General features: G+C 37.9%; 1 non-coding gene across 1 annotated transcript; it reads right to left on the bottom strand.

Annotated features, from left to right (window-relative positions):
- Positions 1-3258: 3258 nt before the first annotated feature.
- LOC141676050 (small nucleolar RNA R71) lies at positions 3259-3365 on the bottom strand. Its single transcript, XR_012556661.1, has one exon. It is a non-coding gene; the product is annotated as a small nucleolar RNA R71 (small nucleolar RNA).
- Positions 3366-16829: the final 13464 nt, after the last annotated feature.

Below are 16829 nucleotides of genomic sequence, written 5' to 3'. Positions count from 1 at the left end.
CAAAGGGTTCTTCAATGATGATTTTGAGTAGTTCACCCTTGGTTTCAGAATTATTTCAGCCTTCGGAGATTTGATGCAGGATGGTTGTCCCCTTTCCAGATAGTTCATGCTCATCTCATTCACAGAAATCTTCCTGACTTGAGAGTGATGGATGACTGACTTGACTGGCTCATTGACTAGTTCAAACTTCTTTTGTATATCCTCATCAATTTTCTCCCAGTTGACTAAACTCAACTTCTCCTTATCATCTGCTCTTATGTTGGATGCTGCTGCATTGATCAGATCTATACTGTCTGTAATTGGTGGCTTTGAGATAGTAATTGAATGCACAATTCCTTTACTGATTTGAATCTGAAGCCTCTCCCCCTCACTTGGTCCTTTGTCCCCCTTTTTGTTATCATCAAGTTGAGTAGAGGAGGAGGTTTGAGCAGCCACCAATTTTTGAAGTAAATCTGTCTGTTGGGCTTGATGAAGATGAATGGCTGTTAAAGATGCTTCCATGGCTGACATTCTTGTGTCTAAGGCATCTATCTTAGTTGCAAGATCAGAATTTTTTCTTAACTGCCTCTTGATATCAAGCATTGTAATTTCTGGAAGCTTAGAATCCATTTTGTCTGAAATGGCCTTCTTCATCTCCTCAATATCACTCTTAATGGTGTTTACATCCCTAGCATGTTGGAAGCCTTGGATTTGTTGAAGTTGCAGGGAGGCTAGGTGTGCCTGAAGGAGCTTCTTAGTGCTGGCATTAGTAGTGGTTTGAAGAGCAGTATTTGTCTGATTGATTAGTTGGATCAGGGTTTTCTTGAAGTCGTGCTCATCACAGTGCCTTAAAAATACCCATGATGGTATACTTGATCTTGAACTTGAACCTACTTCTCCCCCTATGTCCATTGCTTCATCTTCACTATCCCCACTCCCATCACCAAAGAAATCAGCTGAACCACCAGTCTCATAGTCCACATCACCAGCTGTAGGAGGCAAAGTTGTGATGGCATCCTTGGCTCTTAGCATAGACTGAGTGGTATGCACCAGATTGAGCATCCTTTCTGCATTGTCATTGCCCTGTTCAGCTAGAAATTGATAAGCTGGAACAGGGTGAGTAAATGCCTCTGCATCAAGGGACGTGGAATCTGTAACAGCTTTAGGTTGCTGAGATAGTCCCTCCCTGTCTGCATCCTGGACATTCATTAACTCACGAGCAATGACATCCATCCTTATAGCTCCAGTACATGCATTTCTCTTATTTTCTCTCTTTTGTTACATCAGGGTCTCACCCTGGCTTCCTGATAAGTGGATTTTATATCCACTTGGAATGCTTCATTACAAGCTTAAATTGGTGTTTTGGACTCAAGTTGTTAGTATTTTGATGTGTTTTTGTGTTATTGCATTTCAGGTATCAGTTATATGAAGAAAAAAGCTTTTAAAGGAAATATGATGAAAAGTGATCAGAAATGGAAGCCAAGGCCATTTTCAATTTGTAGAGAATCTCAATAGCTTCGCGTGGGCAGTTGAATCGCCTAATTCTGACGAGTAGAACTCAAGTTATGGTCAAAACAAGATTCATCAGAATATTTTCCCAGTCAGTAGTTGAGCGCCCGCTCAGGAGAGCTGAGCGGCCGCTCAGGGCGTGGCTGGTCGCTGATTTCGCTAAAAAAACCTTTTTTGAGTGGAATTTGACGATATTAAGGGTCCAGGTCCACTAGGGGCGTATATATACTTAAAAAAAAGGTTTTCATCATCCGGGAAGATTGGGATACCAAGGAGAAGACCTAGAAGCACAGAACAACTCTGAAAAAGAAGATCTTGTTTTCAACTTGTGATTCTTTGAATTAGTTGTAACTTTGGATGCTCGTTTTCATTCTTGTTGAACCTAGATCTCGTTTATTCGTACTTTAATTATTATTCAGTTTATTAAGACCTTGTTTATACCATGCTTTCATTGGAACCCATGGTGACGATGAGTTCGATTATGGGCTAATCGTTGTCATGGGGTTCTAGCGGATTTACTTATGAATTTCAATAATTAATTTGTTTTGATATCTTGGTGTATGGTGATTGATTGATATCCTAGTATTGGTTGTGCTTATTCGTCTTATGTGCGTAGCTAACATATAAGATAGCGTGTTAATCTCTATTGAAGCGACAGTGAATATAGAGGTTTAGAACTTGCCATGCTAGCATAGGTTCATGTATTATATGCATGATTCGTAGGTAACTCTAACCGTTTTACTTGGCCTGTGTAATCAAGATAGATAACTTGTCCTTAAACCATTATGTTGTCAAATTCTATAGAGATATAGGGTCTCAATATAATTGGTGCATATTCAGCTTCTATCTCTTTTGTGGATCTTTGGTAGAATGGTACTCGTGCAATGAAAGTTGGCGTTTATCAGTTTCGTGTTATCTGATTAGTGTCATCACCATCACATGCTAAGGTTAAGAACAATGACTTTGAATGAAGTATTTAATGAAGTTAGAATCCCTTGTTTGTCATATATATTAATTCAACCTCAATTCTCTTAGTTAATGTTATTTAGTATAATCTCTTATTTTAATAAAAACCCAATTTGTTATTTGTCTTAGCATTGAGCGATAACCATACATTGTTGCATAGGTGCATAAATTGAACTTAACCTAAACCAGTCTCTGTGGGAACGAATCTGATTTATATCTTATACTATTTGCGAACGCGTATACTTGCGTGAATATTAGCGCGTGATTTCGACCTAACAAGTTTTTGGCGCCGCTGCCGGGAACTCGGTGTTAATTTTTAGTTTATGTGCTTGTCATCAGTGGTCGTTAAAGTTCACTGACTCGGATTCTTTTACTTTCACGGTTTATTTGTTTGTGTTTCAGGTACTCATTACAATGGGAGATCTGGCAGCACAATCGAGAGCCTTGATGGATTTTTCTCAACCCAAGATTAATGACATTCAATCTAGCATTGTCTGGCCAGCTATCACAGCTAATACCTTTGAGATCAAGCCTGGCATAATTCAATGGGTACAGACTTCAGTCCAATTTGGGGGTTCTCCAACGGAAGATCCCAATACACACATTAGGGATTTCATAGAGATCTGCGACACCTTCAGGTTCAATGGTGTTTCTGAAGATGCTATTAAGCTGAGACTTTTCCCATTCTCTCTGAGGGACAAGGCTAAGAGCTGGTTACACTCTCTACCAGCTGGTTCGATTACTACTTGGGAAGATCTTGCTCAAAAGTTTCTCACTAAATTCTTCCCTTTGGCGAAGACAGCTGCAATCAGAAACGCTATTACTCAATTTGCGCAGCAAACGGGAGAATCGGTAAGTGAAGCTTGGGAGCGCTACAAGGAGATGCTTAGGAAGTGTCCTCATCATGGAATTCCTGATTGGATGATCATCACTTGTTTTTACAATGGGTTGGGAGCACATTTCAGACCCATGCTCGATGCAGCATCAGGCGGAGCATTATGGGCAAAGAGCTATGAGGAAGCTTATGATCTAATTGAACTGATGGCTGCTAATGAATATTAGTATCCAACCCAGAGATTTCCACTGGGCAAGGTAGCAGGAGTTCTTGAAGTGGATACAGCTACGGCTATCACTGCTCAACTAAAGGCGTTGTCTATGAAGATCGATTCTCTGGCTAACTATGGTGTTAAGCAGATAATTAGTGTTTGTGAGCTGTGTGCAGGTCCGAATGTGACGGAACAATGCGCTATATCTAGTGATTCAGCTCAGTTTGTGAGCAACTTTCAGAGGTCACAGCAACCAGTTCCAGACACTTATCATCCTGACAACTGGAATCATCCTAACTTCAGCTGGAACAATAATCAGAATGCGATGCAACAATCATTCCAGCAGTTTAGAAATAAGCTGTTCAACCCTCCTGGTTTTCAGCAACAACTCCAAATTCAGCAACAAATTCATGATGCAGGTCTATCTTCGAATAAAAAATCTGAATTAGAGGAGTTGAGGCTTATGTGCAAAAACCAGGCACTTATATGCCAAAGCCAGGCTAATTCTATCAAGACTCTGGAGAACCAAATAGGGCAAATTGCTAATGCCTTATTGAATCAACCACCAGAAATGCTTCCTAGTGATACAGAAGCCAATCCAGGAAAGAGGGAAGTTGAAGAACATGTGAACGCCATCACCTTAAGGTCTAGAAAGGTCGCAAGCCCCCAAATTCAGCAAGACGAAGAGCCTGAAAAATCTCAAGATTCAGAAAATGCAGTTGTGGCTGAAGAAGAAGTGCAGAAGGAAGCAGAGGTGGAACCAAGGAAGACTACTATGGAACACACTCCTTCTGAGGGTAATACAGGGGAGAAGCAGATCTATCCTCCACCTCCTTTTCCTAAAAGGCTGCAGAAGCAGAAGTTGGATAAGCAGTTTGAGAAGTTTTTGGAGGTGTTCAAGAAACTTCATATCAACATACCTTTCACTGAAGCTCTTGAACAGATGCCTGGCTATGCGAGGTTTATGAAAGGTATTCTCTCTCGAAAAGTGAAGCTCGATGACTTAGAGACTGTTGCTCTAACGGAGGAATGCAGTGCTGTGCTGCAACAGAAGTTGCCTCCGAAGCTTAAAGATCCTGGAAGCTTCACTATTCCTTGCACCATCGGGAACTTGTCGTTCGACAAGTGTTTATGTGATTTAGGAGCTAGCATCAATCTGATGCCCTTATCTATCTTCAAGAAGCTTGGTCTGCCTGATCCGAAACCAACATACATGTCATTGCAACTAGCTGACCGTTCCATCGCTTATCCATGAGGTATAGTGAAGGATGTCTTGGTCAAGGTGGATAAACTCTTCTTCCCTGCTGACTTTGTAATTCTTGATTTCGAGGAAGATAATAAGATTCCCATTATCTTGGGAAGACCATTCTTGGCTACAGGCCGAACTATGATCGATGTGCAAAAAGGAGAGCTTTTGATGAAGGTTTACGATCAAAAGGTCACTTTTAATGTGTTCAAGGAAATAAAGTTACCCACAGCTAAAGAGGAGTGCTTTAAAGTAGAGCAAATGCAGGTTTTGAATGCACCTCTGTGGAAGAGGAAGTTGAATTTGCCATTCGATTCTCTTGGGTTAGCAGAGCTGAAATTTTCTCAAGACCGTCTTGAGTCGTCTATTGAAGATGTTTCCATACTTGAGCTTCACCCACTACCAAACCACTTGAGTTATTCATTCTTAGGTGCATCCCATGATAAGGGGTTGGGATATATTTTTGATGATGTAAATAGTGGCTGGACGGATATTCCAATGCCTACAGAGGGTTCTTCTCATGTGCAGCCGGTAGTTGATAGGACTGGTATTGGTGATGAGCAGTACAAGCGAGTGACTAGGCGTATGGAGGCCATGCACGACATTCACCGTCATTTTGCTGCAGATTTGACACATACTTTTGGTACTGTTGTTCGAGACACTAGTGGCGAGGTTGATTGGCCACCTGATCCTCCACCCGAAGAGGGTGATCTTTTCGACGACTAGGTATATTTGAAATCCTTATTATTACCTTCAATGAGGACATTGAAAATTTTAAGTTTGGGGGTGATAATGTAAGGATTAGTAGTGTGTGTCCATATAGATTCATATAGATTCATGTTGCATGTTTAGTTGTAGTTCATTCATATTTTTGTATGATTGTTCATTTAGGACATATTTGTTTGTTTTTATGTGATTTCATATAGTTGCATTTGCATGCATATTTAGCATGATCCCTTAAGATGAACTATGATATTTGATAAGTTGATGTTGATTTGAGTGTGGTGATGACGAATAGAGGGATGTCTAAGTCCTAATGAATTGATTTGCATGCCAGAAACAAACATTTTCACAAAGTCTTATAGGGTTGCTTTTGATCTAGATCATGATCATACTTGTTTGTTGTTGAGATTTAATCAGTTGGTTATATTTAGAATTTGTGATATTCTCGTAGTGACGTAAAAACACTGATTCTTTTTATCTAGAGAAAAACTTGGATTTCATTGCTAGTTGTTGTAAGTCTAGGTGTCAAATGGCTAGTAGCCGGCTCATATTTTTATGAGTAGTCTAGGGTTGAATGAGATGGAGCGAAACGCACTCATTCAGAATTGCTGAAAAAAAAAGAAAAAAAAAAGAAAAAAAAAGAAAAAAAGTATGTGTTTATGCATAATTGATCAAGAGTGAGCTCTTTAATACTCGAGTTATTAAGTTCTAGGGGACTTTGTGTCTAGTGACCTAAGGCTTTTATAGTCTGGGATCCGCTAACCTAACGCTCGCTACATGGGTATTATTGCATAAGTCTTTTGGGACCTCATTCATTGTATGGTCAAATAAGCATATTTGCTATGTGTTCAATAATAGTGTGAATCCTTGTATAACTCTAGTAGAAAGAAGGTGTTGTGAGTCATAATGCGTTTATTGTCTATTCTGTTTATAAACTTTTGATTGTTTCGATGATAGATAAGTTATGGTTATTGATCTAGTATCGAGAGTATATTTCTTAAGCATCCACACACGCACGTTTCTGGTTTGTGAGTTGGTTTGTAGGATTTATTCGAACTCGGTTTCAAGTTATTGCATTCTTAGAGGCATTGGTTTATTCATTTGGTTATGATTATTCTGAGGGTATCGATTGCATTATCATTTAGTTGCATTCATGCATTAGGTTTGTTTTGTAGTTTTGAGTCTATTTATGCTTGAGGACAAGCATCGATTCAAGTTTGGGGGTGTGATAAGTGGATTTTATATCCACTTGGAACGCTTCATTACAAGCTTAAATTGGTGTTTTGGACTCAAGTTGTTGGTATTTTGATGTGTTTTTGTGTTATTGCATTTCAGGTATCAGTCATATGAAGAAAAGAGCTTTTAAAGGAAATATGATGAAAAGTGATCAGAATTGGAAGCCAAGGCCATTGTCAAGTTGTATAGAATCTCAATAGCTTCGCGTGGGCAGTTGAATCACCTAATTCTGATGAGTAGAACTCAAGTTATAGTCAAAACAAGATTCATCAGAATATTTTCCTAGTCAGTAGCTGAGCGCCCGCTCAGCAAAGCTGAGCGACCGCTCAGAGAGCTGAGCGCCCGCTCAGGGCGCGGCTGGTCGCTGATTTCGCTGAAAAAACCTTTTTGAGTGGAATTTGACGATTTTAAGGGTCCAGGTCCACTAGGGGCGTATATATACTTAAAAAAAAGGGTTTTCATCATCCGGGAAGATTGGGATACCAAGGAGAAGACCTAGAAGCACAGAACAACTCCGAAAAAGAAGATCTTGTTTTCAACTTGTGATTCTTTGAATTAGTTGTAACTTTGGATGCTCATTTTCGTTCTTGTTGAACCTAGATCTCGTTTATTCGTACTTTAATTATTATTCAGTTTATTAAGACCTTGTTTATACCATGCTTTCATTGGAACCCATGGTGACGATGAGTTCGATTATGGGCTAATCGTTGTCATGGGGTTCTAGCGGAATTACTTATGAATTTCAATAATTAATTTGTTTCGATATCTTGGTGTGTGGTGATTGATTGATATCCTAGTATTGGTTGTGCTTATTCGTCTTATGTGCGTAGCTAACATATAAGATAGCGTGTTAATCTCTATTGAAGCGACAGTGAATATAGAGGTTTAGAACTTGCCATGCTAGCATAGGTTCATGTATTATATGCATGATTCGTAGGTAACTCTAACCATTTTACTTGCCCTGTGTAATCAAGATAGATAACTTGTGCTTAAACCATTATGTTGTCAAATTCTATAGACATATAGGGTCTCAATATAATTGGTGCCTATTCAGCTTCTATCTCTTTTATGGATGTTTGGTAGAATGGTACTCGTGCAATGAAAGTTGGTGTTTATCAGTTTCATGTTATCTGATTAGTGTCATCACCATCACATGCTAAGGTTAAGAACAATGACTTTGAATGAAGTATTTAATGAAGTTGGAATCCCTTGTTTGTTATATATATTAATTCAATCTCAATTCTCTTAGTTAATGTTATTTAGTATAATCTCTTAGTTTAATAAAAACCCAATTTGTTATTTGTCTTAGCATTGAGTGATAACCATACATTGTTGCATAGGTGCATAAATAGAACTTAACCTAAACCGGTCTCTGTGGGAACGAATCTGATTTATATCTTATACTATTTACGAACCGTATACTTGCGTGAATATTAGCGCATGTTTTCGCCCTAACACTTTCCACCCTCACACCCTCACCTTCACCATCTAAGGTGGGACTCCTCTCACTTTCTTTTTCCAATCCTGAAGAAATGGATTATATAGTTTTACTCATTTCCTCTCCTTTTTCCTGGGAGCAACCCAGACTCTCACTCAAAACACTCTTCTCTCTCAATCCTAATAGTGACTGTACAATCACTAAATCTTATGCACTTGAAATAAATGAAGTTTTAGGTTGTGCAGAGATACTCGACGGATGAGTGATATCCATCGGGTTAGTGGTTTTGCTATCCGACGGATAACTGCTGTTAAGCTTATCCATCGGGATACAATCACTACTCGACGGATGAGAAATATCCATCGAGAGAGTAGAAATGAATGAACTTGGAAAAGAAACTATTGTGGACTCTGTGCTGATTGATGATATTTTGGGAACAGATGATTCAATAGTTCCTGAAAGATTTGGCAAGTGAGCCAACAAATCATCCAAAAGATGATGCTCACTTGCACTAGATTTTGGCTTCCCCAACAGAGTTAAAGAAGGGGAATCAGGAATTGATGTGTTTATCATATCCACATCCAGAGAATTTGTTGGTGAGTTTGGTGTTTGAGGTGCTTCTATTACTAGAGATTTTGGTTGTGACTCCATATTTATTGGAGCCACATCAAACTGAATTTGTGAAGGTGCAGTGACTGTGTCTTTAGCACCATTTTGCACAGTGTGTGTACCATGTGCATCCCCAAGGGTTTTATATTTCTTCTTTCTGGCATAAGTTTGGGGTGAGCTTGTGTCCCTAACCCTTTTGGCATGTGCTCTTGGTTGAGAGCTTTGTTCAATAACTACATCCTTTTGGGAGGATGCAGCTAGAAATGAGCTTTTATCCTTTTTAAGCACTGCAGTTTATTGGGAAACTGCAGTGTAGCTAGGCTGGGATCCACTCAACTCTCCATCCTTATCCTTAGGGTTTCTTTTATGTTCACCCCTTCCCTCACCTATACTGCCCTCCTTCACAATCCCCTCTTTGGTTTTAGTGGATTTTGCAACTGGCATCTTTTGAGAGATACCAGAGGGGACTTTCTTTGATTTGGGTTTGAAAATTTTTGCAGTTTTGGTAGCTTGGGTAGGCAACTATTGGGTCATTGATACAGTTGACATAGCCACACTAGAACTCAAAGAAATTAGTGAGGTTGGAATAGTGGTAGGGATAGATGAACTTACCTCACTTACCTGAGGTGCTTCCATTACAGGGAAATAGAACAATGGCACATCCTTGTGATGATTGGCCTTGTTCAAATCTGCAATGAGCCTTCTCTCTTGAACCCAACAATCTAATTTGTTGTTTGGGTTCTCAAGCACAATCTCTTCACATAGGTGGTTAGCTAACATCATAAAGAATCTAGCATAATACACATTTTTACCTCTTTTATTTAACTCTCCTAATTTAAAGCCTAACTCAAACAAGACAAGGTCACTGAAATTATAGAATTTATCTGTAATTAGCATATAGAGCATGTTAAGCATGGATATATTGACTGAATCAAAATTACTGATTTTTCCTGAAAAGACCTTTGTCACTACATCACACATAAAACTCCATTCTTTCCTAAGACCCATTCTCCTAATGTCACTTAACTTAGAAGTAGGAAGAGCATAGTTCATGGAATTAAGCATATTGATTATATCAGTGTCAGTGTGTGGTGAGGTCACAGTGTTATCAGGAATCTTGAAACATGCTTTTATAACATCACTATTGATACAGAATTCTTTACATTTAAAGGTGAGTGTGATTATCTTATCTATAGAGTTGTATGTAGTAGTGGTCCACATCTCTTCAACAACTTCACAAAAGATTGTGGGTGATTCCAGCATGGCATAGCTGAGCTTGCAATTCTTCACAAAGTCCATCATCTTGTGATAGTCACCAGATTGCTGAATACCCTTGTTCACTAGTGCAGTGAAATTGTTCTCCTCATAAATGAACCCAGTTTGAGACATAATCTTTACAACAAGTGCCATTGTTAGAGAATAAGAGCTTGAAGAGAAAGAGAGTAAGTGCTTTGAGAGAGAATGAAATTTGAGCAGTTGATTTGAGAATGATAAAAGAAAAGCGATTGAAATGAAATAAGCTTTTATACTATCTCAAAAATAACTGTTAAAAATAATAAAGTAAAATAAAGTAACCAATAAAAATTGCCTAAAATAGCCATTTAAAAATAAACTGTAAAAATTTCACCCATTATCCGTCGTGTTATGCTTACAAACTGTAAGTATACTCGATGGATAATGTTCAGGAAATTAACGGCTAAGATTAAGACAATTCGACGGATGAGGATAAACTGTTATCCGTCGAGTCATAAAATATTCCAGAAAAATAATTGATTTTTATTAGCAAATTATATACCGACGGATGATCAAACTCGATGGATAAAGATCACCCGTCGAGAAGTAAATTTTGACTTAGCCAAACTTTCATTCAAGACTAAAAATTAATTAAATTTCTGGCTGCATTCCAACTTGCCAACCTTGAAAAGGTGGATTCATCCAGTGGCTTGGTGAAGATATCTGCAAGCTGCTTCTCACTTGGAACAAAATGTAGTTCTACAATACCATTCATTACATCTTCCCTTATGAAGTGGTACTTGATATCTATATGCTTTGTCCTTGAATGTTATACTGGATTTTCAGCGATGGCAATTGCACTTGAGTTATCACAGAAAATAAGAATCCTCTCAACTTGCAAACCATAGTCTAGCAATTGATTTTTCATCCATAATATTTGTGCACAGCAACTACCAGCAGCAATATATTCAGCTTCAGCTGTAGAATTAGAAACTGAATTTTGCTCTTTACTGAACCAGGACACAAGCTTGTTTCCTAGAAATTGACAAGTTCCTGTTGTACTTTTTTTATCAATTTTACAACCTGCATAATTTGCATCTGAATAACCAGTTAGATCAAAACCAGAATATCTAGGGTACCAAATGCCAAGTTTGGTGTTCCCTTGAGATATCTGAAAATTCTCTTAATAGCTATTAAGTGAGATTCTCTAGGATCAGCCTGAAATCTAACACATAAATATGTAGCAAACATTATATCTGACCTACTAGCTGTTAAGTATAAAAGTGAGCCAACCATGCCCCTCTAACTTGAAATATCCACAAACTTTTCAGTAGTGTTTAATTCAAGCTTAGTTGCAGTGGCCATGGGAGTTTTTGCAGATGTGTAATCCACTAGATCAAACTTCTTTAAAAGGTCAAAAATGTATTTAGTTTGACTAATGAATATTCCATCACTAACTTGCTTAACTTGTAAACCAAGAAAGTAAGTCAGTTCTCCCATCATACTCATTTCATACTTACTTTGCATCAATTTGGCAAACTTTTTGCAAGGTTTCTCATCTGTAGAGCCAAAAATAATATCATCTACATAAATTTGAACAAGTATACTAGAGCCATTAACATTTCTGAAAAATAAAGTTTTATCTATAGTACCTCTTGTGAAGTGATTTTCCAAAAAGAACTTTGATAAAGTGTCATACCAGGCTCTAGGTGCTTGCTTCAGTCCATAAAGTGCTTTTAAAAGATAATAGACATGTTCTGGAAAATTTGTATCTTCAAAATCAGGAGGTTGACTGACATAGACTTCTTCCTCTAAATCTCCATTCAGAAAGGCACTTTTGACATCCATTTGATAGACCTTGAAATTGGCATGAGCTGCATGGGCTAAGATGATTCTGATGGCTTCAAGTCTTGCAACAGGAGCAAATGTTTCATCAAAATCTATTCCTTCTTGTTGACAATAGCTCTTAGCAACCAATCTAGCTTTGTTCCTGACTAATATGCCATTTTCATCCATCTTGTTTCTGAATACCCATTTGGTGTCTATTGGATTCTTTCCTTTAGGCTTGGGCACCAGCTTCCGTATATTATTCCTTTCAAATTGGTTTAGCTCCTCCTGCATAGCTAAAATCCAATCAGGATCCAACAAAGCTTGTTCTACCTTCTTTGGTTCTTCCTCGGAAAGAAAGCTGCTGTATAGACATTCTTCCTGAGTTGCTCTCCTTGTTTGAACTCTAGAAGATACATCACCAATTATGAGCTCAAAGGGGTGATCTTTTGTCCATTTTCTTTGTTGAGGTAGATTAGCTCTAGATGAAAAGGCCTCATTGTTGTCTTGATGTGTGATTAAGTTTTGATTATTAGAAACTCCCCCTGAGTTTGTGGATCTTTGATTTGAGAAACGGGAACTTTCTATAAGTGATCTATCTTGATTTCCAGCTTCTCTTGATAACCCGACGGATGGTGAATTTTGAGTACCGACGGATGAAGCTGGTTGTCTCCGACGGATAAAGCAGATTGCCTCCTGACGGATGAAGCATTATGCATTTTGAGTTTTGTGCTTCATTGGTAGTAGATTTTTCTGCATTATCCTTAGATACTGTTTCTTGATCACTTTCATCATCACTGTCATCACTAACCATCTCCACATTGTCAAATTTGAGGCTCTCATGGTAATCTCCATCTTGCAGTCCTTCAATCTTTTTATCATGAAACACAACATGTATTGATTCCACAACAATATTGGTTCTTAGATTGTAGACTCTATATGTTTTAGCAATAGCATATCCAACAAAAATTCCTTCATCTGCTTTAGCATCAAACTTCCCATTTTGATCAGTTTGATTTCTCAAAATATAGCATTTGCAGCCAAAGACATGAAGAAAATTTAGAGTTGGCTTCTTATTCTTAAACAATTGATAGGGAGTCATGCATCTTGCTTGATTAACCAGTGAAATATTCTGAGTGTAGCATGCAGTATTTACAACTTCAGCCCAGAAATATGTTGGCAGTTTAGATTCTTCAAGCATTGTCCTTGCAGCTTCAATAAGTGATCTGTTCTTTCTTTCCACTACTCCATCCTGTTATGGAGAGTTCTTGCTGCTGAAAACTCATGCAGAATCCCATTTTCCTCACAAAATGCTCTCATGACAGAATTCTTAAACTCAGTTCCATTGTCACTCTTAATTCTTCTAACCTTGAAATCAGGATGATTATTGACTTGCCTTATGTGATTGATGATGATTTCACTAGTCTCATCTTTAGACTTTAGGAAATATGTCCAAGAGAACTTTGAGAAATCATCTACAATTACTAGGCAAAATCTTTTCCTTGAGATAGACAACACATTGACTGGTCCAAACAAATCCATGTGTAGCAGTTGCAAAGGTTCTTCAATTGTTGAACCAAGTTTCTACCTGAATGATGCTTTAATCTGCTTCCCTTTTTGGCAGGCATCACACAGTCCATCCTTAGAAAACTCCACTAGAGGAATGCCTCTAACCAGTTATTTCTTTACTAGCTCATTCATGGTCTTGAAGTTTAAATGGGATAGCTTCTTGTGCCATAGCCAACTTTCATCCTGACTTGCTTTACTGAGAAGACAAGTAACAGATTATGCATTAGATGAGTTGAAATCAGCTAGGTACACATTTCCTTTTCTCACACCAGTGAGAACCACTTTGTTGCTTCTTTTATTAGTCACAACACAGGCTTCTGAGTTGAAGGTTACTGAGTTGCCTTTATCACAAAGCTGGATGATACTCAACAACTTGTGTTTGAGACCATCCACTAAGGCAACTTCCTCAATGATGACATTGTCCTTTGAAATCAAGCCATATCCCACAGTATAACCCTTGCTGTCATCTCCAAAAGTAATACTTGGGCCAGCTCTCTCCTTAAACTCTGTGAGCAGGGTAGAATCACCAGTCATGTGTCTTGAACAACCACTATCCGAGTACCAAAGATTCTTTATGTTTCCCTGCACACATCAAAATTAAATCAAGTTGATTTTGGTACCCAAGTTTCCTTGGGTCCTTCCTTGTTAGCTTTCTTTTTCTGTTTCTTAGGCTTTATCTCATTTGACTTGGGAATATCAGATTCATCCTTGGTCATTTGAGTTGGGCCTTTGAAACCATTCATTGCAACAAAATTATAATGCATATTATAATCAACAGGGAATGACATGCTATTAGTAAACATGTTATTCCAGTAAGGCATGCTAAATGGCATTTGTGGCATACTAAATGCAGCATAATAAGGATTGGGTGCAAATGGCATGTTAGCAAACTGTGCATTCATATTATGTGTAGACATAGCATTTATAGGCATGGTATTCATGTTAGGAAAGTGAGGTAGCACAAACATGGAAGTAGGCATGGCAGATTTGCAATTAACAGACAAATGATTTATACTACCACACTTGACACAGATTTTTCTAGGAGCATATTTATCAGGTGTGTAGTTATTGTGTTTGTTAATCCCTACTTTACCATTTCTATTGTTTTTCTTTTTAGCCTCTGTTTTTACCTCAATCTTTTCAAGTCTGTCACTTAACTGTTTGACAGTCATGTGACCAACATTAGCCTTTTTCGCTTTCTTAACTTGACTCGATTCTCCTGAAACAAAGTTCTTGGAATACTTCTCATTCAGCTTAACAAGTTTGGCTTTACTGATAGGCTTGCTCACAGCCGACGGATGAGGATTTTCATCATTCAACGGATAACCCTTTTTGTTATCCGACGGATGAGGATCATCCGTCGAGTCTACATCTATTAGCACTCCATCTACCAAATTTGATTCTAGTTTCTCTTTGTTCTTTTTCTAGGCTACATCACAGAAAGACTCAATTCCTTGAACTTTGGTGATTTGAGCATGGACATCCCTTGATGTTTTCCATGCCTTAATCACCTCTTGTTCACGCTCGAGCTGCTTCTTCAAAATTTCTTCTTTCTTCAAGGACTCAGTTAATTCCTCCTTGGAAATCTTACATTCAATTCTTAATTTTTTAAAAATCAATGAAATGAGACTCTAGCACATTATTCATCTCACTTAAAAACAAATTGTTTTGTTTGATTTTAGCATTTTCTTTAGTAAGAGACTTAAGTGTAACACGCAAATGATATAACTCTGTAGAATTATCATTTATGGCATCATTACACTCAGCTTTAGATAAATATGCAAGGTTTGTAGTAATTACCTGATTACTTGAAGAACTTGTTTCTGTTTCATCAGAATTGGCCATCAGGTAATTACTACAAACCTTGTGTTATGAAAGCCCTTTCCTTTTGATTAACATAGCTGACATCTTCATCTTCATCCAGACCATCTGCTGCCCAGTCATTTTCTTGTGTTATGAAAGCCCTTTCCTTTTGTTTGAGCAGTTCAAAGTATTTTTGCTTATAATCCACAGGCTCAAACTTTTTCTTGTTGGAATCTGACTTTCTACACTCACTGGTAAAATGCCCTGCCAAGCCACATTTGAAACATTTGAATATTGATTTATCCACCATATTTCTATTTGGCTTGGCTGCTCCAAAGTTCTTCTTGAACTTGAGCTTGGAAAATCTCCTGGAAAGAAATGCTAGGTGTTCATCAATGTCCTCCATGTCATCTTGGCTCAAAGAATCTTCATTTTCAGCTACTAGCCTTTTGCCCTTGCTTTCACAGACCCTTGAAGTTGACTCAACAGCTTCCATCTTCACTTCCTTCTCTTTTTCCAACTCAGCAACGAGTGCAATGGATCCTCCTTTCTTCTTTCCTCTCTCTATCCTCTCATCTTTCTCTATTTCAAGCTCATAAGTTTTCAGGATGCCATATAGTCTCTCTAAAGTAAACTCCTTATAATCTTGTGAGTTTCTTAATGAAACTGTCATTGGTTTCCATTCCTTTGGAAGAGATCTAATGAATTTCAGATTGGAGTCTTTTGTCTGATAGACCCTTCCATGCAACTTTAGAGCATTTAGTAGTTTTTGAAACCTACTAAAAATGTCAGTGAGAGACTCACTTTCTTTATTATGAAAATGCTCATATTGTTGAATCAGTAGCTGCATCTTGTTTTCTCTAACTTGCCCAGTGCCATCACAGATGATCTGTATTGTATCCCAAACATCCTTGGCAGTTTTGCAGTTGATAATGTTGTCAAACATATCACCATCAACTCCATTAAACATGATATTCATGGCCTTTTTATCCTTCCTGATTTGTTCAATGTCAGGATCAGACCATTCATGCCTTGGCTTGGGGACAAATGGCTCATTTCCAGTTGCAGCTCTCATTGAAACATGAGGGCCTCTTTCTATGCAGTCCACATAGGCCTCATCTTGAGAAAGCAAATGAAGATGCATCTTTATCCAGAAATGGAATCTTGACTCCAACATCCTTCATGTTCATCTTGTTGTATTTTTTTGATCTTTAAACTCTTTGTTTGTTAATAGCTTGTTCTGATACCAATTGTTAGTCCCTTAACAATATGACAAGAATTATAGAAGGGGGGTTGAATGAAATTCTTAAAACTTTTTCTTGAAATAAAAATGTTCTAACTCGAATAAATATATAAGTGTGAATTGATTAGCATAATGCGGAATAGTTACTTAAATGAATCAAAACACAAGTAATTAAAAACAAGAGTCTTTAAAAACTTTCTGGTGGATTTGAATGATTCCACCAGAGATATATAATATATATATCGAGAGAACTCTGTGTGCAAAAAGCTCACAGCTGCTTACAAATATTGAACAACTAAGAATGTAGAGAAATGCTAAGAATTCTACTTACAAATGTTTGTATGCTTGTATCTTAGATAGTTCCTTAGTTGCTACTGCTTGGTTTATATATCACCAAGATTA

The sequence above is a fragment of the Apium graveolens genome, chromosome 7 (genome assembly GCF_009905375.1).
Source record: "Apium graveolens cultivar Ventura chromosome 7, ASM990537v1, whole genome shotgun sequence".
Lineage (NCBI taxonomy): Eukaryota > Viridiplantae > Streptophyta > Magnoliopsida > Apiales > Apiaceae > Apium > Apium graveolens.
The sequence above is the reverse complement of the archived record's forward strand: the minus strand, read 5'-3'. Positions and strand labels throughout refer to the sequence as shown.